Raw genomic sequence first — 24,997 nt, forward strand, 5'->3', positions numbered from 1 at the left:
TAAACATCATTCAATTCAAAGGATGGATTGTCAAGTATGTAGATGTCATTCTTATCTCCTCCTTTCTCCGAAGCTGCATAAGAAACAAGCTAGAAGTTGCTTCACTTGTTCTGAAAATTTCAACAAGCTCTAAAACCTTTCAAAATATGAAATGTAGAAGTCTCCGAGACTTTATATATCTTGAGAATACTGCATCTCCAGCTACATATGGAAGGCATGTGTCATCACTCATCAACTCAAACAAAACATGAAATGTTTTTCTTTGTGGCCAATCCCAAAACTCAAGACCAAACCTCATGTCAGATTGAAGCAACTCAAAATGGAAGCCAACAAGAAGATAGCCCTCAGTTGAAATCATTAATATGCATACACCATGTTATCCTCTAATTCCTCATGTAGTAAGGAATAAAGATGCCTCCTACTGTCATATCACTCCACATCAGTCTTTCGTTTGCATGTTGCATGTCTGACATTCGATGGTCTCCTAAGAGAGTAACCAGTCATCTCATAATGTGAACTTGAACCATTAGCAAGCTGAAAATCATACTCCAACTCAGGTTTTGAAACTTCACCTGGATCCCATACCTTACTGTTTTCACCAAGTGCAACACTACAATCAATGAGGTGTTCTGTCATCCAACTCCAAAAGTGGGTTATAATATGTCTTCTCTACACCCACCTCAAAAAATGGGTTATCATTGAGCACCACAAATTGATTCTTCCGATCATGTTTATGCAAATCAAGAGAACAATTACAATGACAAATATCAAAATCAGAACTATTATACCTTTCATAAATGACTTCAAGGCTGTCCCAAGTCTCTCACGCATCCTTGTTATCATTTCAGTAGTTTATTGTGGATTCAAATATTAGAGTTCCTAAACATTTGCTCAAAGTCACACCCATGCAAAGATAAATTTGATTTTGTTTCAAGATCTCCTTAGAATCATCAACACTATCCTCCAAACTTGCAGTATGATCAAAATTCAGAAAATCCTCACAATCAAAACAAGATTCATCTTGTGTGGGATCTTCATCATACTTAGGTAACAACACACCCAGATCCCATGTGTCTAAAAGGTTGATTGCTTTGTCGGAAATAAAGTGTTTGTTGTCCTCCACATGAGTGGTTATCATTGTGAAAGAATCACTACCAAGCTCACTAGCACCAGTGTCTTCATATATGCTCCTCCCATTGCCTTTGTATGATCATCAACATGCATCTATCTCCACGTTCAATATTGGAAATCTCTGAATTCAAATCCAAGGCTATTGTTTTGTCTTTTTCTTCAGGCACAAACTCATCAATAGTAATTGTATGCATGTCCAAAGAGTGACTGTGAAAATCCATCAGTTGGTCTTTATCTACCAAGGTACTATCTCCATTCAAATGATTTGCTATGAAACTCTTTTCATTTGTTTGTTTCTTGCACTAAAAGTATCTTTTTGGTTTACTTCTTCATTTTCAAAGATGGAACTTAACCATCCAGAATGCTCACACAAGTACCAAACATCTTATAGCATCTCCTCATAAGTCTTCATCTTTATGATAGTACTATTGTTTGCTCAATTATTTCTGCCATTGTTGACATCAATACCCATTTGTCTAGCCATTATCTGCATCAATTAGTCCATTCGTTGATAATGTTCCTAACTTCTTGGTGCAGGAGCATCCTAGGGAAGTTGGCAATCCTGCATGCTGAAGTAGTAGCACCTTGTAGTTGGAGAACTTGGTCGTAAAAGGACTGGTGCTCAGTATTTATTGGGCAGCTCGTGGGTGTAGTCTTGGCCGAGCAGCTTGGTCACTGAAGGAGCTTGGTCACTGAAGGTTTGCTCGGCATGTAAACTATTGCTTGACTTATATTGTATTAATAATATCAGATTTCCACAATACATTACTAATGATGATTATGCTTCTGGATTTGATTGTGTATGTTTTTTTATCATCAACGTTTCGGATCACACTTTGTCATCCATCATCAGGATGAGAGAAGGATGTAAGATGGATCAACATTTCTTATTGTAAACTATTGGATTTGATCTTACATCCTTCTCTCATCCTGATGATGGATCACAGAGTGTGATCCGAAATGTTGATGATAAGAAAACATACACAATCAAATCCAGGAGCATAACCATCATTATATTGTATTGCTCACCCCTCGAAGGAACTTGGCAATGCTTGTGGGAGCTTGGTCATGCTTGGCTGATGGTTGTTAACGCTTGGCAGTTTGGGCTTGCCAAATGGATTTCTAACTTCTTACGGATTTGATCAATCGACATAGTGCATTTAATGCATAGGAGTGAGATCGTGACATCAACGATCATGGGAGTTTGTGTGGACCTGCTTGGGTCTTGGTTATTTGTCCTAGGTGTATTTAATGGCTGTTGTAAGCCTTCTAAGGCATTTGGTATTTAATATCTGTTGCAAGCTAACTTGTGGCTTAATATGTATTTAATATAAGGTTTTATTTAATTTGTAACTTGCTAGGCCGACTTGTGGCTTCGTTGGGTATAAGTAAGGGGGGTCTTGTGTAGTCTAGAGTCATTGTTCAATTCAACATGGAGTAGCTGAGAGGAGAGGAGTTGAGCAGAGCTAGTAGCTGCGGCTCAAGAAACAAGGAGATTGTTTGGTGGCTTGTGGGCACAAGTTTAGATCTTCTTGGAGGTTTCTACCAGGGTGTCGTTGTGTTACAGATCTAGCTAGCTCGGGTTTGGGATTGGATTTTGAGGGATCTTGTAGAAATATTACTTCCTCTGTATTTGGTTGTTACCGGGAAGGCCTTACAGCCCGACACGTTGCATGTAATCAATTATTTTATGAATAAAGAATTGACTTTTGTATCAGATCTTGTAACTTGTGTTGTGTTTCTATTGTGTGGTTATGTGTTGGGGGCTAGGACATCTCCTCTGGAGATTCTCTTGCCTTGCACTGCATTAGGTGGTATCAGAGCCTAGTTTTTTTGAGCATGTACACATACACAGATCGCTAAAGTTGAAGCAATTTGCACCAGGACCTGGGGTGAAGATTCTCAGAGCTGAAGGTTGAATCTGGTGGTGATTTGTTGATTTGGGTTTTTTAAGATCTTGGAAGATGCCTCCAAGAAGATTTGACCCTAGGGAAATCGAAGATTTCTGTGATGCTATGGAAGCAAGGATCTCAAAGAAGGTTAAAACAGATTTTAGATGTGAGACGGAGTTGATGAAGAATGAGATCATGATGGCTATAGCTGGTGTACCTTGACATGTGGGTACTAAAGATGGTTATGAGCAAGTCGTTGAAGACTTTGAGGTTGTTGGATCTAGTGGCGAAGACAAAACTGATCGCATGGAGAGACCTATGGGAGATGGTGTTGGTCAATTTGTTATATTTGACACTCGATTGAAGTTGAAGCACAAGATGGATGTTTCTAATTTCTCAAGTACTCTAAAACCTGAAGACCTAATTGATTGGATTGGTGAATTAGAAGACTATTTTGAGTTAGAGGATATTGGTGATCCACTCAGAGTGAGGTTGGTACGAACTAAGCTGAAAGGGCATGTTGCTCTTTGATGGAAAGAATTACAAAGAGATAGAGAAAAGGAAGGTGAAATGAAGATCACTGGGTGGAGATTGATCGTGACTAAATTGAAGGCTAAGTTCATTCCTATTGATTATGAACTTGAGTTGTTTAAGAGACTGCAGAATCTGAAGCAGAAGGATATGACTATGAAAGATTATACCTAGGAGTTCTACAAGTTGACAATTTGGTTTGGACATAGAGAACTGTCTAAGGAGAAGGTGGCTTGGTACATTACTGGTTTGAGATTCAATATTCAAGATGAGATTGGTATGTTGAATATTGCTTCTGTTGAGGATGATTATCAATATGCTTTGAGGGCAGAAAGAAGTTGAAGAGAAGACATCAAGGCAATTCCCATGGACAGCAGGACCACTTGGCAACAGATAAACAGATTGCAAAAGATGAACCAAAACTTATTGAGCAAAAGAAAAGGATAGGTAGAGGTGCATTTAAGGGTACTTGCTACAGATGTGGTGAAAAAGGTCTCAGATCTTTTGAGTGTTCCCATAAGGCTGGTGATAGGAGAGTTGCTATGGTGAAAGAAGTTGAAGACTGTGTCAATGAACCTGAGCAAGAAGGGGAGAGTTTCTTGGCTCGGCAAATACTGTTTGGTAAGAAGGCACTGGAACCTTGTCAAAGGGGTAATGTGTTCAAGACTCCTTGTAAGTATGGTGGTAAACTCTATAATGTGATTATGGATGGTGGTAGTACAGATAACCTTATTGTTGAGGAGATGGTTCAGAAACTTGGTTTAAAGAAAGTGAGGCATCCTTGTCCTTCTGGGATTGGTTGGTTACAAGATGATCATGTTTTGGAAGACAGGAAGCAATGTCATGCTGAATTTCAAATTGGATAGTATAAGGATCAAGTTTTGTGTGATATTGTGGACATGGGCAGTTGTCACATATTGCTTGGTAAACCTTAGCAGTGTGATTGCACGGCTATGCATGATTGTGTCAAGAATGTGATTACCATGGAGAAAGGTGGCAGCATTTCCTACTTTCTTTGCAAAATGAAGAACTCGATAGGGGGAACCTAAGTATTGGTAGCCGAGTTGAGTTGAAGGTTCTAAGAGGGTTAGAGATCAACCTGGAAAGCAAACATGTGGAACATTGAGGATGGATGTGAAGAAACAAACAGTTGTCTATTGCTAGAAAGGATTGGCAAAAGTGGAACAAGGGAAAGAGCATACAAGTTAGACTTGGAGGACATGTATGTGAAGAACCAATTTGGGATTTATGTGCTAAATCCCATAAGATGTTATTCCAGCTACTTAGAACATCTTTTCGCACCTAGGGTGTCTGATGTAGGAGCATCCTAGGGAAGTTGGCAATCCTACATGCTGAAGTGGTTGGACCTTGTAGTTGGAGAACTCAGTCATAGAAAGATTGGTGCTCGGTATTTATTGGGCAGCTCGTGAGTGTAGTATTGGCCGAGGAGCTCAGTCTCTGAAGAAGCTCGGTCATTGAAGCTTTCATTCAGCATCTACATTGTTGCTCGACTTATATTGTATTGCTCAGCCCTCAAAGGAACTCGACAATGCTTGTGGGAGCTTGGTCATGCTTGGATGGTGGTTGTTGATGCTCGGCAATTTGGGCTTACCAAATGGAGTTTTTACGCATTTGATCAATCGACTTCGTGCATTTAATGCATAAGGAGTGAGATCGTGACATCGAGCAATCGTGGGAGTTTGTGTGGAGCTATTTGGGTCCTAGTTATTTGTCCTAGGTGTATTTAATGGGTGTTGTAAGCCTTCTAAGGCATTTGGTATTTAATATATGTTGCAAGCCGACTTGTGGCTTAATTATGTATTTAATATAAGGATTTATTTAATTTTTTACTTGCTAGGCCAACTTGTGGCTTAGTTGGGTATAAGTAAGGGTGGTCTTGGGGAGACTAATCATTATTCAATTCAGCACAGAGTAGATCAGAGGAGCAAAGTTGAGCAGAGCTAGTAGCTGCGGCTTGGGAAACAAGGAGATTGATTGGTGGCTTGCAAGGACAAGTTTAGATCTGACTAGAGGTTTCTACCAGAGTGTTGTTGTGTTACAAATCTGGCTAGCCAGGGCATGGGATTGGATCTTGAGGGATCTTGCAAAACTATTACTTGCTTTGTATTTGGCCATAACAGAGAAGGCCTTACAGTCTAACACATTGCATGTAATCTATTACTCTATGAATAAAGAATTGAGTTTGGTATCAGATCTTGTATCTTGTGTTGTGTTTCCGTTGTGTGATTATTTGCTATGAGCTAGGACATCTCCTATGGAGATTCTCTTGCCTTGCACTATATCACTTCTTTGTTCAACTATGCTTTAGTGTTCTTCTGGATTGCTCTATTATTCTTGCCCTATATTCAGTAATGTCCTTTTTCTCTGCATTAAATGATGTGACAATGGTTGTACACTCCAATCAGTCATGTCATTATTAAATCATTTGTATTGTACCCACCGAGATGGCAGGATACACTGCTCTGATATCACTGTAAGAACACCCCCTGTTCTTGAATTGATTATTATTTTTCTCCCATTCAGCTCACTGGCATTTTGACAAACAATTTGCTTACAACCCCGCATGCTAAAGTGCCAAATTTTCTTTTCTAACAGTATGTTGATGATTTTTTTGTTTTGCAATGAATAGATGTGTTTATTGCATGAACAAATATAGGAACTACAATAGCAACCATAAAAATTAATACAGACAATTTGACTTGCGTCAGTTATTTCATCAACAATATTCAGTCATCTCCTTTTTGACACCACAGTTCTGATTATATTATTCCTGGATATTTATCAATGGTACAATATAAAATATCGCATACCAAACTTGCTGTAAGAAACAACAGCAGTTGTAGATCCCTAGACATCTCAGTTCAACATATCCTTGGTATCTGAGGCTACATACTTAAGCATTTAGTTGTCTACAGTCATGTATGGGCAATCCCTGAGTATTACCAGCTTGTACAGCACCTTCAGATTGCTCTTTAGGATGATACAATTCTGTCCAAGAAAGTTGCAGACCAAATAGATTGCCTTCTACTGATCTTCAGACTAAAACATCACCTAGCCAGATGATTTTCAGCCTCCAATCAGGCTGCTGCAGTAATACTTCGGACTTGTACAGATATTTATCTCATATACAGTCTGCTATGAATTTGCATGGCAAGTTCTTTCAGTCAACATACTTCACCAGAGAAATAGAGTCTTCAAAAGAATTGTCCTTTGTGCTAAGTGACTGACATTCAAACTCAGCTCCAATCATCCAATTCTAACACTAAACCACAGAAAATTAAGCTCTCATAAACTTTAGATTTTACCTTTAAACTTGAAGATGAATCCTAAGACCATATCTCTCAATGGCATCGGGATTAAAAGCAAAGAGAGTTTGGCATCCTCCAAGCCCAAGAAAAAATCTCTAGCATTTCGCCAATATGATTAATATCAAAAGCAAAGAGGGTTTGGCATCCTCCAAGCACAAGAAAAAATCTCTAGCATTTCGCCAATTTCATCAATATCCAAGCATAACTAGGCATGCTAAAAGAGGGCATTTCCATCTCTTTTATAGCATTTTCCAAGAATTTTTCACTCACCTTGACAATGTGGGATAAACAAATCACCTTTTTTGCCCTTTCTTATAGTTTCAGGATTTTCGCCTTTCCATCCCTATTTTCTTGTGGCTGTTTTTCTGGCCTCTATTTAAATGCAATTGCTTTTTTATTGAATATTTTCATGCCATATAACAAGATTTTCCTTCACTTAAGTGTCCACTAACTTTTATTTACGCTTGCAATGTATTATAGAATACAGGGGGGCACTTAATTATATATTTCCCACAACTATTGATCATGAATTAAATAAAAGTTAAATTAAATTTTAACTTAATTAAAATAAGTTTATTGATGCATAATAAAATTTATTGATGATAAATTCATGAACTTATCAATATTAAACAATTTATCATCAACACCTCCATCAATGGATGTCCAATTATGCCCATAATGGCTTACTATTAATAGTGTGTACAAAATTGACTCAAGGTGAAAGATAACTAAAACTGCCTCGACCAAAAGGCGTCAAAGTCCTCTATGTCCTGGTTAGCCTACAAGACCATGGAAAAATAGGTTAATGACATCATCATACAAAATGTGCTAGAAAAGGGGACATTACAACTTCCTTGTATCAATGTAATGTTCCCGAATAGAAATAAATGTATTTAATTTTTTTTTGTGTAACGAGCCGATTGTTTAAATTAACTCGGACCTAAATTTAATTTTGTCATAGTAGTTTGTGTCGCCGTCGGCTAATCTTTGTACACCCTCGAAAAGCTTTTTCCGATGGGTATTTCAGCACGGCTCGTAGTAGTCGATAGGTATGTTTTTGGATCATATTTTCTCTGTACTGCGGATTCCTGTTGGAGTTCGGAATTTGTTCGCCATTTCGGAAGTGAAAGACCTTCCCTATTTGGCTTCGCTCGGTTTCGGTGGGAACAAAACCCTCACCCTATTCCGATTGTGTCCCTGGTCTGTTTTGGGCAATCTAAAGGCTAAATTTCATCTCTGTTCCTGTTGGTGAATGCTTAGTCTCTGCATGTGCAAATTGTGTAAGTTTTCTTGCAACTGAACTATTGATTATCAATTAGTGTACATTGATAATTGCCTCCTGGAATGTTACTGTACGGCCTCCATCATTCACTCTTTCTCCTCATGCCCGTACGGCTCCTCTGTGTTGTATTTGGCCCCGCTTCATAATTCACAATTCATAATATAATAATAGTGCAGCGTACGGCTAGATCTGTGGTTCCCGTACGATCATTTGTGATCTACCGTACGGCCACCTCCTCATTCCCTTCGGCAAACATACCACCATACGGCAATAGACCATACGGTCTTTTGTGGCCCACCTACTCACCGTACGGACTTAGTTTCCTACTGAGAATCTTGCACTCTTGTTAACTCCCATACAGACTGCTACAGGCAACATAGTCACCATACGGCTTCTGTCACTGCACTCCAAGCACTTCCTCATCTGTACAGGACCAATCCTAGGCACATAACCATCAATTTTCTTCTCTACAAAATTCAAACTGATAACAAGGAACAATACAGTGGTATCAGAGCAATCGATCCTGCCAGCCTGTGATCAGTGAATGCGAGTTTATAGCCAGAAGAGAAGAAGGACACATTCTATTGATCGAATCGCTGAAGAACAGGAACAGGAACGGGAACCGACAAGTGTCGAACTCATTGCACTTCTGAGGGATCTTGCGCAGAACCAGGCATAGATCACTGATACTCAGCGGCTTATGGAAGAAACTCTCAAAAAGTTGGCAAAAAACAAAATTTCTAGAGAACCGAATGGACATAGCGCAAATTTGGTGGCAGGCAGATCACACCCTCACACTGCACACTCTTGACCATCCATGCCGACTTTCCCACCACAAACTGAGACACATCACGGAGAGAGACTTCCAACCTTCGAGGAAATACGGGAGGATTGGCGGAATACAAATCTTGAAGAAGACATCTCCTACAAGGATTACGCAAATCTAAGAATGAGATACGCAAGAGGTGGAAACAGAGGAGGATTTTTTAACGATGACCTAAGGAGAAAATTGAGTAAGGTGAACCTGTCTCCATTTGACAGTTCAGGCTCCATTTCAACGCAGGCATGGATAATGAAAGCCGACACCTACTTCCAGCTAAATCCTATGCCCGAAGAAGAAGCAATCAAATTTGCCGCATTACACTTGGAGGGTGTTGCGCACAAATGGTGGCACCATGGCACTATCACTCTTGGGCATGATCAAATAAAGACTTATGCTGAGTTCACGAAGAGACTAATTGAATGATTTGATGGAAAAGACCCCGAGCTCAATTTCAAAGATCTGGCACAGCTGAGGCAAACAGGATCAGTAGATCAATTCATCGCGGAGTTTCAAAGACTTTCTGTGTTGATGACAAACATCTCTGAACGAAGGCGGGTCATTCTCTTTATGGATGGACTGGCAGAACCATTCAAAGGTTGGGTGAAAGGATTCAATCTGTCAACCTTGACGGAAGCAATCAGTAAGGCACGAAGCATGGTGTCGTCGTCAGCATCATCCTCATCCTCTCGGACTCATTCACATCCGAAACCGTTGACGATCCCGAGGGACAAACCTCCGCCCAAGAAGCCATCACTGGATGAAGCATCCTGACAAGAACTCCGAAGAAAGAAGTTATGTTTTAATTGCAAGGGGCCTTGGGAACCTGGCCACCGATGCCTCGAGAAAGGGAAAATTCATTACATCAAAGTGATGTTCGATGAAGAAGATGAGCAAGATCGAGAGGAAACGCCAGTGGAAGACATCCAACCTAGCGATAACATTGACATGGCCAACTTCAACCATACGGAGAGGATTGCCGCTTTAATAAAACGTGGAGGATCCATTGCCTTGGCTGGCAGTCCGAGGTGCACAGTTTTTCGTGTGCGAGGTACCCTTCAGGGACAAAGGGTCACAGTGATGCTGGATAGCGGAGCTACATTGAATTTCATAAGTTCATCTTTAGTACAGCGAAGAAATCTTCTGACAGAAGCACACGTGGGCTTTCAGGTCAAAGTTGCCGGAGGGACTTTCCTACCCTACACGCACCTAGTTCCTCAGCTGAGCATCACGATGGTAAATCACACGGTGATAGAGGACTTTTTCATAGTGGATCTGGCCGACATGGAGGTCATCCTCGGCATACAGTGGATGGAGACGCTTGATGAATACACTCAGAGTTTCAAGCGAATGGACTTCACTTTCGTGGCTGACGGGAAGAAGGTGGTCCTTCGAGGGATGGCAAATGAAGGACCAAAGGAAGTGTCTGCGCATCGGATGGAGGCAATCCTACGGCATGATGATGTTGCGTGGGCTACACAATGTTTCATCTCGGCGGAACCTATTAAGGGGCACCAAACACCTCCACAGGATAAAGAGCTTCAGGATGTTTTAAGTAAGCATGAAAGGGTTTTCATGGATATTCCTTCTAGCATACCGCCGCATCGAGGATTTGAACATACAATAGAGTTGGAACCAGGAGTGAAACCTATTATAACCACACCGTACCACCACCCGAATAAGTTCAAAGATGAAATCGAATGGATGATCCATGAGTTACTTGATAAGGGATGGATCTATCCCAGTTCTAGCCCGTTCACATCATCAGTGGTGTTGGTCAAGAAGAAGGACGAAACGTTGCGTATGTGTGTGGACTATCACGCACTGAACAAGAGGACAATAAAGAACAAGTACCCCATTCCAAGGATAGATGAGCTACTGGATGAACTATATGGTGCAGTCTATTTCTCAAAAATAGATCTCCGTTCCGGATACCATCAAATCCGAATGAGGGAAGAGGATGTGGAGAAAACAGCCTTCCATTGCCATTACGGACACTATGAGTTCCTGGTCATGCTGTTTGATCTGACCAACACACCTGCTACATTCCAATCATGCATGAACCGCATCTTTAACAAGCAGTTGCGTAGGTATTTGTTGGTGTTCTTTGATTATCTTCTCATTTATAGCAAGACGTGGGAGGAGCACCTGAAACATTTGAACGAGGTTCTAAGTATCATGGAAGAATAGTCCCTGTTCGCCAAACAATCCAAATGTGAGTTCAGAATGACAGAGATATTGTACTTGGGGCATGTTGTCAGTCAATATGGGGTTCAAGTGCATCAGGAGAAGATCCAAGCTATCCTCGATTGGCCTCCCCCGAACTCACTCACGGACCTGCAAGGGTTCTTCGGATTGTGCAGCTACTACAGGAGATTTGTCAAGGGTTTTTTTCAGCTCAACGCGCCTTTAACAGATCTGACGAAGAAAGGGGCTTTCTAGTGGAATGAAGAAGCGCAACTCACATTTGATAGGTTAAAAGAGGCCATGAGCACTTGTCCGGTGTTGGCATTGCCCGACTTCACCCGACCATTCATTTTGGAATGCGACGCGTCAGGGGAAGGCATTGGAGCAGTTTTGATGCAGGACAGACACCCCATCGCCTATGAGAGCAGGAAGCTTACACCAGCCAAGCGCCTGTATTCCATCTATGATAAGGAAATGTTGGCCATTGTTCACGCACTGACCAAGTTTCGGCAGTACCTGGTTGGTGCCAAGTTTGTTGTCCGTACGGATCACAACAATCTGAAATAATTCCTGGAGCAGCGGGATCTGAACGAACGGCAACAAAAATGGGTAAGCAAGGTTCAATCTTTTGATTTTGATATTGAATATGTAAAGGGGAAAAACAATGTTGTTGCAGATGCCTTGTCCCGAAGACCCACCATCTGCTCACTAGAGCAGATCTTAGCCGATTGGAAGGCACAATTGCTAGTGGAATATTCCAAGAATACTTTCGCCTGTGAGATAATGGATGGTCACATCCACAATGATCGTTATAAGGTGGTGAATGATATCATTTATTATAAGGATTGGATCTACCTAGTGCCTGAATCAAAGTTGAAGAAAAAGATCCTGAAGCACGTGCATGACTCCCCGTTGGTTGGTCATCCCAGCTTCCTAAAAACTTACAAAAGTATGCGAGAGAGGTTCTCATGGAAGGGATTGAAAGGGGATGTATTGCAGCATGTTAGAGCATGTACTGTTTGCCAACAGAACAAATCCAAACACACTCTTCCTGCTGGACTGCTACAGCCTCTGCCAATTCCCGAACATAAGTGGGAAAGTATATCAATGGATTTCATAACAGGTCTTCCCAAGGTGAACGGAAGGGATTGCATCTTCGTGGTAGTTGACCGATTGACAAAGTATGCTCACTTCTTCGCCATCCCTTCGGACCTTCAAGCTGCACAGATCGCCGATCTATTTTTCAGAGAAGTCTTCTGCCTACACGGGTTACCCCGAAACATCGTTAGTGACCAAGATAGACGCTTCATTAGTATCTTCTGGACAGAACTGTTTCGGATGGCAGGAACTGAGATATCACCGAGCACAAGTTACCACCCACAGATAGAAGGCCAAACTGAAATTGTGAACAAATGGCTCGAAGGTTATCTACAGAACTACATCTCGGCGCGACAACGCGCGTGGGTGAAATGGATCCACCTCGGAGAATACTGCTACAATACCACTTATCACATGTCGATCGAAATGACGCCGTTCAAGGCTCTGTACGGGCACGAACCACTCTCTTTCCTTGATACAGTGTTGAGCGACAATCGCGCTCCAAAGGCGAAGGATTGGCTTCAAGAAGGACAGGACATTCTAAAGAGTTTGAAAGAAAACCTGCAGCAGGCACAAAACCGACAAAAGGTATATGCCGACAAACATCGATTAGAGAGGAGTTTTGAAGTGGGGGATTTGGTCTATCTTCGACTACAACCTTATCAACAGTCCTCACTGAAGGGAACAAGGAAGGAGAAACTAAAGCCCCGATTTTATGGTCCCTACCGCGTGATCCGTCGCATTGGTGAGGTAGCGTACGAACTGGAGCTTCCTAAAGGTAGTCACATTCATAATGTCTTCCATGTTTCTTGTCTGAAGAAGGCTATCGAGCAAAACATCTTCGTCACTACAAATCTTCCACCACTCAATGAGGAGGGGAAACTCATCTTGGAACCTGTTGAGATTCTCGAAGTACGCGAAAAAGTCTTGCGTAACTGAACGGTGAGAGAATACCTAGTACGTTGGTGACATCTATCGCTAGACGATGCAACGTGGGAAGGCGAGCACATCCTTCAACATCCGGAACTGCATTTGCTTGAGGACAAGCAAATTTCAGGACGGGAGGACTGTAATGTTCTCGAACAGAAATAAATGTATTTAATTATTTTTTTGTGTAACGGGCCAATTGTTTAAATTAACTCAGACCTAAATTTAATTTTGTCATAGTAGTTTGTGTCACCGTCGGCTAATCTTTGTACACCCTCGGAAAGCTTTTTCCGATGGGTATTTAAGCACGGCTCGTAGTAGTCGATAGGTATGTTTTTGGATCATATTTTCTCTGTACTGCGGATTCCTGTTGGAGTTCGGAATTTGTTCGCCATTTCGGAAGTGAAAGACCTTCCCTATTTGGCTCGCTCGGTTTCGGTGGGAACAAAACCCTCACCCTATTTCGATTGTGTCCCTAGTCTGTTTTGGGCAATCTAAAGGCTAAATTTCATCTTTGTTCCTGTTGGTGAATGCTTAGTCTCTGCATGTGCAAATTGGGTAAGTTTTCTTGCAACTGAACTATTGATTATCAATTAGTTTGCATTGATAATTGCCTCCTGGAATGTTACTGTACGGCCTCCATCGTTCACTCTTTCTCCTCATGCCCGTACGGCTCCTCTGTGTTGTATTTGGCCCCGCTTCATAATTCACAATTCATAATATAATAATAGTGCAGCGTACGGCTAGATTTGTGGTTCCCGTACGATCATTTGTGATCTACCGTACGGCCACCTCCTCATTCCCTTCGGCAAACATACCACCATACGGCAATAGGCCGTACGGTCTTCTGTGGCCCACCTACTCACCATACGGACTTAGTTTCCTACTAAGAATCTTGCACTCTTGTTAACTCCCCTACGGACTGCTACAAGCAACATATAGTCACCGTACGGCTTCTGTCACTGCACTCCAGGCACTTCCTCATCCGTACGGGACCAATCCTAAGCACATAACCATCGATTTTCTTCTCTGCAAAATTCAAACTGATAACAAGGAACAATACATCCTTGTATCAATAAACATTGCTCATGGTCTTCTTATTACTATTGCCCTGGGAAGCCATGTTGTCGAAAGTTCAATGGGTATGATCATACGACATAGACCACTTACGCTTATGTCTTATTTACAACACATTTCCAATTTGTGGACAAATATGCAAACACTCCCATCAAAGCCAATGTTTGCAAAACATGCTACTTGTAAACCCTATTTGCCATTCACCGATATCCTCAAATATGGAACTAGTTTGGGTAGATAGCCTTCCATGTTAAACTTTGATATGTAATATGGTCGAGTTTTCTAATTAATTGATGACGATATATATGGTTTGAATCTTCAACTGTTTGTATACGCACATTATCGAAGATTGGTACTTGTTGTCCATTCCCTGAATTAGTTGATATTCAAGTTGTCGATGGTGAAGGCTCTATATCATACAATACATGTTTTTCATCAATAGGCTTTGTATTACATAACACCTTCTGTCATATTTATCAATCTATGTATATGAGACATCCTCATACTGAATCTTGACTTGTTTGTCTTTCCTTTGTACCTTCAATAGCCTGAAGGTAACTACTCATTAATTCCATAGTTTGAGCAAAGACTCTTGTTGTCTTTTATGCATAACAAGTAAATTGAATCATGGGAACCAATTTCAATATTAAATTATGTCACTTTACCAACAATAAATATTGAATAAGTTTCAGTCTTTAATTATAACTTGTTAAAATCATAAATCATTTTTTTAGGTTCCAAATTGGGGGTATTACAAAAACAAATTGTAAGATACCATAATTTTAAGTGAACAAAGCATTATTTTTTGGGGAACAAAAAAGGTAAAAACCCAAAAACAAGACCACTTGTGATAAAATCCCACACGAACTTGGCATATTGTAGAAACTAGAAACATTTAGGAAAATATTCAACCAAAATCAAATAGATAGCTGGCACAAAATCTATGACACAAATTAGCATACAAGACCTTGTTTTAGCTTTTTAAGGAAACAGCAAACTCTTAATTTTTGAGAAAAAAATTATAAACCCAAAAAAATTTAAGGAGCGAAATCATTAAAACCATTTAAAGTTTTTTAAGGGGAAAAAATAAGAAATTTAATGAATAATTTGAGGAAAATTATTAAAACCCAACAGAAAAAGTTTTAGGAAGAAATTATTGGAACCCTTCCATAAGGGAGTCATACCCAGATGAGCTCCCTCTCTAATAGCATGAATTTGATTTATGTTTCCTCACATGTTTTCTAAACATGAATTATAGAAAAGTTAATCTCCTAGAAAAATTTCTCTAATATCGAGAATCTTTTAAGAAACATAATTGATTGTATTAACAATACGCTCTTAAACAGAGTTTACAAATGCTATAAAAATCATTAAATAAAAAGCAATGTTGTCTAAATCAAGACGACATCTAGAAATCGAACTGATTAAGGGAACTAATAATAAAGTCTAAATGGCCATTAAGGTTCTAGAAGTACAAGCTAAATATAGAAAGAACCTAGGATACTAAAAGTATTCTTATAGTAGTTATCGTAGGGCTTTGTTGTCATAGTGTTGGCCCTTAATTCTGAACTGGTCAAAGCCACTTACAGTAATTGAACTACTATTAAAGGCAAGGAATCATCATTTGTAAGAAGGGAGAGACTTGTTGAGATTGTTGCTATCGTCAAGTTTGTTCATAATTCATTGTTTGTCTTCATGGCGGATTACATCTTTTTGAAATATTGGATGGTTTCTAAATTTCCTCACTTAGATTAGAATTTTATTTCATATTTATTAGGAGTACTGATTAGTTGAATGGAAAATAATTTTAGAATTTTATTTTATATTGATTAGAAGTAATGATCAGTTGAATGAAAGATAATTTGGATGCATATTTTGTGAGCTCGCTTAGACCAAACCATTAGCTGCTTGTTGACTGTAAGTCTCTCTTAAATGGTCTCATCTTTGGTGATGCCATAGATGAGCATCACCATCGGGAACTACATAGTCATAGATAACTTCGTCATGGTGGATTTCAATGATACAAATCTCATTATGGGCATTCAGTAAATGGAGACTCTTGACAAATACACCCAAAGCTTCAAGTGTTAGAGTTCTAATTCAAGGTTGATGGGAAGAAAGGTGGTTTTGCAAGGAATGTTTTATGGAGAGCCTTGACTGGTTTTGTCCAAGCACATGGAAGCGCTTATCAGGCATGATGATGTGGTATGGGTAGCACAATGCTTTGTATCATCCAAACTTTTGGTTGGCAAGCATACAAATTACTACAATGATGAGCTACAAACAGTTTTGGGAAGGTGTTGTTTGGTTTTCAGTGACATTTACCTAGGGGTACCACAAGACAAAGGCTTTGAGTACATGAGAGATGGAGGAGCAAGCCAAATCAATCATTACAACTCCATATTGTCATCCCAAGAAGTTTAAGGATGAGAGGCGATTCAAGAGATTCAATACATGTGGCACATCAAACCTAGCTCAAGCCCTTTTACATCTTCAATGGTCTTGATGAAGAAGGATGGGACTCTAAGGCTGTGTATCAAGTTATCAACTATCAGGCACTAAACAAGAGGACAATCAAGAATCAGTACCCCATCTCACAGATGGTGAGTTGTCGGATGAGCTACATGGGACAGTCTACTTCTCAAAGATTAATCTCATATCTCGATACCACAAAATTTGTGTAACGGAGCAAGTTGTTCAGAAGACAGATTCTTATGCCACTATGGTCACTATGAGTTCTTGGTCATGCCTTTTGGATTGACAAATGTGTTTGCTACTTTCCAATATTGCACAAACCATATTTTCAACAAGCAGTTGCAAAAGTTTCTATTGGTATTCTTTTGATGACATACTCATATACACCAAAATGTGGGAGGAACATTTAAGGCACTTGGACAAGGTTCTAGAGATCATGGAGGTACAGTCATTGTTTACGAAGAGGTCTAAGTTTGAGTTTGGCATGGTAGATATTTTATAATTAGGCCACATCACTAGTGTACAAAGAGTGCAAGTGCATTAGGAGATACAAGCCATTCTTTATTGGCCACCCCCGAGGACACTCACAGAGTTGTGCAGATCCTTTGGTCTATATAGCTACTACAAGAGATTCATGCGGGGATTCTCAGGCTTGGATCTCCATTGACCAACCTTGTTAAGAGGGATACTTCAATTGGGCAAAGGAGGCACAACATGTACTCAATAAGTCGGGTGAGAGTATGTGCCCAGTCTTTGCATTGCTTACCTTCTCTCAACCATTTGTCCTCGAAGGAAACACATCAAGGGAAGGAATTAGAGCAATGCTGATGCTGAATTGTCAACCCATTGCATTTGAGAGTTGGAAACTTAGGAAGACTAAGAGATTGTATTTAATCTATCACAAGGGTCTGCTCATGATCATGCACGCATTGTCCAAGTTTAGGCAATACTTGGTTAGAAGGAAGTTTGTGGTTAGGACAAACCACAACAACCTGTAGTACTTCTTGAAGCAAAAGGATTTGATGAAGAGGCAACAGAAGCGAATGAGCAAGATTCAAGTCAATGATTTTGACATCAATATGTGAAGGGAAACAAGAATGTGGTCATTGATACTTTATCCAGAAGATCTAGCATATGTTCTTCATTCCAAGTATTGGCTGATTGGAGGGCTCACTTTTTGGTTTTGTACTCCAAGAATACCTTTCCTTTCCAATTGATGGATGAATAGATTCACGATGAAAGGTACAAGGTGGTGGATGATGTCATCTACAACAAGAAAAAATCTTCTTGGTTCTCACGTCATGTATGAGATCTTGAGGGTGGTTCATGTGCCACCACTTGTGGAACACCTCAAACACTTCAAGACATATTGGCAAATATGAGAGGTTCCCATGAAAGGGCCTCAAGGATTATGTGTTGTGATTCATCAAGGAGTGTACCACATGCAAGTAAAACAATTCTAAGCATACCTAATCGCAACAGCAAAAATAGTATTTGTTGAATTATGCTAATAGACCTAAAGAAAAGAAAATTTCAAAAAGAAGTCTAAATTTCAAAATCTATATTCAAAAATCCTTTATATTTAAAAACTCAAGTGGCATTAATTAATCAAGAAATATATTTTTTTTAAATAACAACTAATTACTTGGCTTTGTGAAATGGAATCAAACAATAGAAACAAATGTCTTTGACTACACTCCTCAATACTTGATGGATAATTATATTCTGACCCCTAGTCTCAAGCAACAATTATGAACCTACCATAGTGTGGTACAATATACAAATACAATCTGGATTCATGGACCCTATGCCCAACACTAGTGTTAGTGCTTGAAGTTAAGAGGAATAAAGGAAATGCAAAAGTAAAAGAATTTTTTAAACCTTTCCCTATGGATACCATTGCTTCTATTTGCATCTTTTTTTGGTCATTTACTCATGAAAGGATTGTATAAGAGTTTCCACCTCGTGCAAAGAATCAACTGGCGCTTGTGTGCACAAAAACATCTCAATCAAATATGTTTACAAAGTAATATTTGATACAATTAATATCACATACTAATTTTCAATTCACATAATTGAAAACTAGCTTCCCATTCTTATCCTTTATTGTGGAACATTTCTAACTTTGTTCCTTTCTAATAAGTGTTTATTGAGAAATTTAGCCTCAAAGTGAATTGAAGCAAATTCCATATGTAATATATGTTAATATGTGTGTGTGTGTGTGTGTGTGTGTGTTGATGGATTTATTTTTATATCCTTGTATATGTCATTCCAAGAATATCATACTGAGACGATATCTCTTCATATACTTGAGAGCACAAGGTGTCCTACAAATCCTCTCTAGCTAAGAGTGTTAAAGTTGTAGCTTCAGTCCGATAAATTCAATCTAAGATACATTGTTGTTATTGGTAAATCATCATTTTCTATATATATGTATTCATGTAATAATAATATATATATATATATATATATATATATATATATATATATATATATATATATATATATATATATATTATTGTTGAGTAACATGGATCTTTTTTGCAAATGTAATATTATGGCCATTGTAATTGATATGTTCCAAATGCAAATTTGCATCTCATGTAAATACGAAAGGAGATGAGACATGTCTCTAAGGTTTAATCATCATTTAATTTATATAATTAATAACAAAAAATTGTATAATATATATGTATTATATAATATATAATAATATTTATTATAATATATATAATAATATATATATTATTATTACATGAATACGTATATATAGAAAATGATGATTTACCAATAACAACAATGTACCTCAGATCTAATGTATCCGACTGAAGCTACAACTTTAACACTCCCTCTTAGCTAGGGAGGATTTGTAGAGCACCTTGTGCTCTCAAGTATATGAAGAGATATCATCTCAATATGATATTCCTAGAATGACATATATAAGGATATCAACATGAATCCATCAACACACATATATATATTAGCATATATTACATATGGAATTTGCTTCAATTCGCTATGAGGCTAAATTTCTCAACACTCCCTCATTAGCAAGAAGAGAATTACAACAATTATAATACAAGATTTGAACACCACCTTAAGTGTGGTCTATGATAGATTTAAGTTATGGTGTCTAACAAGATCAAGCCCAAAGAACCATAACAAATTGATTTTCATGGTGTCTGGTAAAATCCAGCCTGAAAAACCATGATGAGTTGGTTATCAAGGTGTCTACCAAAATCCAGCCCAAAGAACCATGATAACACTTGCTCCAACACATTTTGGTGTTAGCAGATAGGTCAACTATTGATAAGGTCGTCACTTTACAATAGTTACTTTCTAGTTGATACATTCGTAATCATGACTTCCAGCACTCTAGGACAACTACTCAATGAAGTTTGTCATGATAACAGATCTACCATTTATAAGATTGTCACCTTACAATGGTTACCTCTTGTTTATATATGTCAATGAAAGATAATCACCTTTCATTACATATCATATGTGAAATAGTAACCACCGTGAGCCAGTCAAAGGGTGGTGCAAAGGCTTTTAGCTTAATTTTCTCTGTCAGAGAAGAATGCATTACAAGGAGTTTCACTTAGAACTTCTCCTCATAGAGAATATACCATTCACAAACTATTGCACCTCAAGAAATCTCCCTTTAAATAATGATCTTGGGAAGTCTTCTCTAGAGTGCACCCCTTAAGGAATAATGATCTTGGGAAGAATTCTCAAAAAATCTTCCTAACCTTTGATTGTAGAATACTTCAAATACTATCTCGAAAAGGAATTGCGCTTCAATGTAAGAAGATTTTTTTCAGCATTTCCATGTACAAATCCCTTTTACACTAATTGGAGAAGGCTCCACAAAGGAGTTGGAATGGAGGTCATCTTCCATTTGACTAATTGAAGTCACCTCTAGTCATTTATTTCCCCTACAAAAACCGAGTAGATATTTTTATTTTATTTTTCTTATGGCATTTCACATCTTTTGTCCCTATATTTCAAATAATGTTCAACTACTAAAAAGTCGGCATGAATTTTTTCTTTTTTTAATTTTATAAACTTCTATCATCACTTGGTGCGAAATATTCATAGTCTATGATTTAATCAAGTGTGTCAAATATCTCTGGACATCTGCAAATACATACATATATTAATATATATGATATATATATATATATATATATATATATATATATATATATATATAATGTATCATTTCATAAAATATGCCTTAAAATATAAAATACAAATCAGGCCCGCACTGTAGTAAACTATACAAACTCAATGAATCGAGTTTCAGAATTATTAGAATATTCAAAACTTTATAATTTTAATAGGAAGACAGCGAAGCTTTTATGTAATGTCCAGACACTGGCTTTATCCCCTTCTTCGATTTTTTATTTATTTTCTAAGCACATAGGACCTCCTTGCTATATACAAGAAATGTCCGACACTTAATATTATGAATATTGAGTTGCACAGAGACTTCTGCAATATACTTCAATACTTGAAATGGTGGGATGATTTCTTTGCAAAGTTTGTTGGTTGGACAATGGAACGTAGGCCATATTCAAGTTCTATGAATCTTCTAGAGGGTTTGGTAAGAAACCTTGCTCTGGTACCATGTTGAGTAACATAGATCTTTTTTGCAAATGTAATAATATGACCATTGTAATTGATATGTTCCAAATGCAGGTTTGGATCTCATATAAATATGAGAGGAGACATGTCTCTAAGGTTTAATCATCATTTAATTTATATAATTAATAATAAAAATCTGTATAATATATATGTGTATATATATGTATATATATATATTATTTACTATAATATATATAATAATATATATTATTATTACATGAATATGTATATATAGAAAATGATGATTTACCAATGACAACAATATATCTCAGATTGAATTTATCCAACTGAAACTACAACTTTAATAGTGCTGACATTATAAGAAGTTATAGTTGCAAGTGGTGAAGAAAGGTAAAAATAATTCTTGTTTCCAAACAGAAAACAACTTTAAAAATCAGAAAAAAGGAACATTTAGGATTTGTGAAAGAAAAGAGAGAGAAAACAGTTATGGAAGAAAACAAAACTAGAGGTAAGCTCTCTTCTTTTTTGTAATGTCCTCGCTATTGGGGTTAGCTTGAGACAATTAATACCTACAAAATAAATGTTAGAATCATAATAAAAAATAAATATATTTATACTATTCTACCCTTCTAACTTAACCCCAACCTTAAAGACGTCTCTAGATCGGGTTTCCTAACCCTTAGTTATTCAACCATCTTCTCTAGAGTACACCCCTTAAGGTTCACATATGCATATGTTGACATAATCAGAATATTCTTACCATTATACTTCCTCAAGCATGTTGGTCAGATGGAGATAATTCTTGCATACCAACATTATAGAGATTGTTTCCATTAAATAGTATTTGGTCAAACAGGTATTACTCCCATCTATGATACCCAAACAGATTTTTATACCCATCTCTAATACTGGCACTAAGAGTTCGTAATCTACTTCATTATGTCAGCCAAATGGGAGAAGACCCATCTCTGATACTGATACAAGAAGTTTGCACTCTACTTGTTAACCAAATGGGAGAAATCCCATCTCTAATACTGATACAAGAAGTTTGTGATCCTTCATCATAAAAAAGTTAAAAACTCTTTAAGGTCCTTTTTGAAATATTAATTTATTTCAATAAACATTATCTACTTATAATCTTTCCTTGATGAATAAATAAAATATCATTTTAGAATAAGAAATTGCTTTTACTCATATATAGTAATATATATACCATTCATTCTTAAATATCTTATGTAATTTTTAATAGCCCTTTCATATTTGTTAGGTAGAAATTAATATTTATCTAATATCCATTAATATTTGTTAAATATTTTTTATAATTAGAATGAAATAGACATCCATTATAATATTCTTTATATATATTTATAATATCGCTAAATCAATCAATTCAACTTGATTAATTTTATGTAGAAATGAATAAATGTACATAACTTATAGATGATTCTTATGTGCTCCCTTGCTCTCCTCACTTTACTCCTTAAAAAGTGGAAACGAATTTAATACTTTTTATCCTTTTTCCTTTGTATAAGAGGAATCTTTTTAACTTTTTATGTATGTCTTTCCTTATTTCTCTCGAATGGAATAATGTCCCCTTTTCTGCTGCTTATGTTCGGTAATATTAATATCTATTTCTTGAAATGGTGCAACCCCATGCATTTGGCTTTTTGCTTCTAATTGTATTTTTTATATTATTTGTTATATTATTAACATGTCGTTTGATATTATTTACATATTTTTAATGTGACTATAGTTTAAAAGAATAGTAAATAATATTTGTCTGTTTATGATGTCTTATTTAATAATGTTGATAATGTTTAGTTGATATAATTTTATTCGTAAAATATAGTTATTGGTTATTATATTTATTTATGTATTAATGATATTAATATTTGTGTAATATTATTAATATATTGAAAAATATGGGTGAGGAATTAAAACTTATATATGGAGTTGTTAGGAATTACTTATGTATTATAATATATTTCTCCTATTGACAAGGTGAATAGTGGTGTAAATTAAATAGGTTAACTTGATTAGGTTTATTGCATTTTCCCATAAAATATTTGACAAATGCAAACTATATACCAGATAAAAGAAGAAAACAGAAAGAAAAGATTTAAAATGCCTCTTCCAATTTGAAGAGATGGACAATTGGCTGCTCCAAATTTATGATGATCTACTTAATATTGACAGCGGGCTCCTCCTTGACGTGGGTTTCTTTTGTCCTGCTACAAACCTGTTCAAGCTCATTTCATTCAACGTCTGTTGCCAATGTATTGTTATTTGATTCAATGGGTGTAGAATTGCTTTAATGGTCCTTTTTTGTCCTTTTTTTGCTTCCAAATTATATGAATGGCTTTTTGAGTGTAAGTGCTATTTTGTATATTTTACAGTTCCTTAGTGGTTTTTGCTTTTTCATTTTCTGATTTGCACTTACATGAGTTGGCTAGTCTCATCATTGGCTCGGTGAGTCCCGCACATCTGATCAGACTTGCCTGGACATGGCCAAAGTCCCAAGGCCTTGTTTAAATAGGCCCACTCCATGACTTGACAAGTCCGCAAAGTACCCAACAAATTCAACAAAACTCCTCTAATACACAACCAGTTGGATTTGGATTTCCAAAAGCCTATATAATACCACTATCCTAGTCCAAGACCTATGAATATTACCTATCAATTACTTGATGTCCTTACTGCCTTCATAGCAATTGGACATTTTTAAAGTTCCAAAGGGAGAATCCCACTGAGAATGACCTTCTGCCTGACAAAAAACTATTTTGGAAACCATATTGACAATCTGCCAATGATAGTCATAAATGAAATCACTGTAGAGAAGACAAACCAAATTGAAATTTCTTCAAAGCTTAACAAGGATCATATCATTCAGATCATAGTATTCAAACTCTGTAAGTACTCTCTGAGTTTCCCAAATTTAACTCTCACGTTTTTTCTAGACACAAAGACATGGGTAAATACTAAATATGTTAGTGCAGTAAATGCCGAGTACTCTTTGAGTCTGTGAACTATGAATCAGACCTTGAGGAGGGACGAACACAACTCATAAAATAAATATGCAGGAACACAGTTTGATGGTCCTTAAATTAAATATCCTTGATTTCTCAGAAAAACTTCAGAACAGCTGCATTACTTGGAAACTTCTGCAGAAATCAACAGCACATGGACATTGAATGATAATTATTAGAATGTTAACCTAGGTTAGATTGATTTCAGAGATATAAAAGCAGTTAACTGTATGGAAAATTCTTCCCTGATACGAGAAACCAACATTATAAAATTTCTGTTAGTGTAGGAAATCATTTGTAATCTTATTGCATCAATCGGTCTTGTTTATGTTTTGGGAGAGAGATATGGGATGTGTGTGCATTTGCGGAGAGAGAGAGAATATCAACTACAAAGCTTCAAGGGAAAATTTTATTTTGAGAAAAGTTCACAAATCCAATGAGACAATACAAAATGTTTTGTATGCCCTTTAAATTTTAATATACGGCTCTGTTGTAACTTGTTACTATGCATTCTTTCCAAAAAAAAATTGGTTTAGCAGATTCTCTGGTAAATTAATAAACCTTGGCATTATTCCAAAACATTCAAATACCACTAAACAAGTCTATAAGTT

General features: G+C 37.4%; 1 protein-coding gene across 2 annotated transcripts in view; it reads right to left on the bottom strand.

Moving 5' to 3' along the window:
- The window catches only part of LOC149574846 (uncharacterized), a 70,650-nt gene that overhangs the window by 14,743 nt on the left and 30,910 nt on the right, over nt 1-24,997 (bottom strand). The gene's annotated exons all lie outside the window — the stretch shown is intronic.

This window comes from Cupressus sempervirens, chromosome 2 (genome assembly GCF_028749045.1).
Source record: "Cupressus sempervirens isolate cs-2001-9-10 chromosome 2, ASM2874904v1, whole genome shotgun sequence".
Taxonomy (NCBI): Eukaryota; Viridiplantae; Streptophyta; class Pinopsida; order Cupressales; family Cupressaceae; genus Cupressus; species Cupressus sempervirens.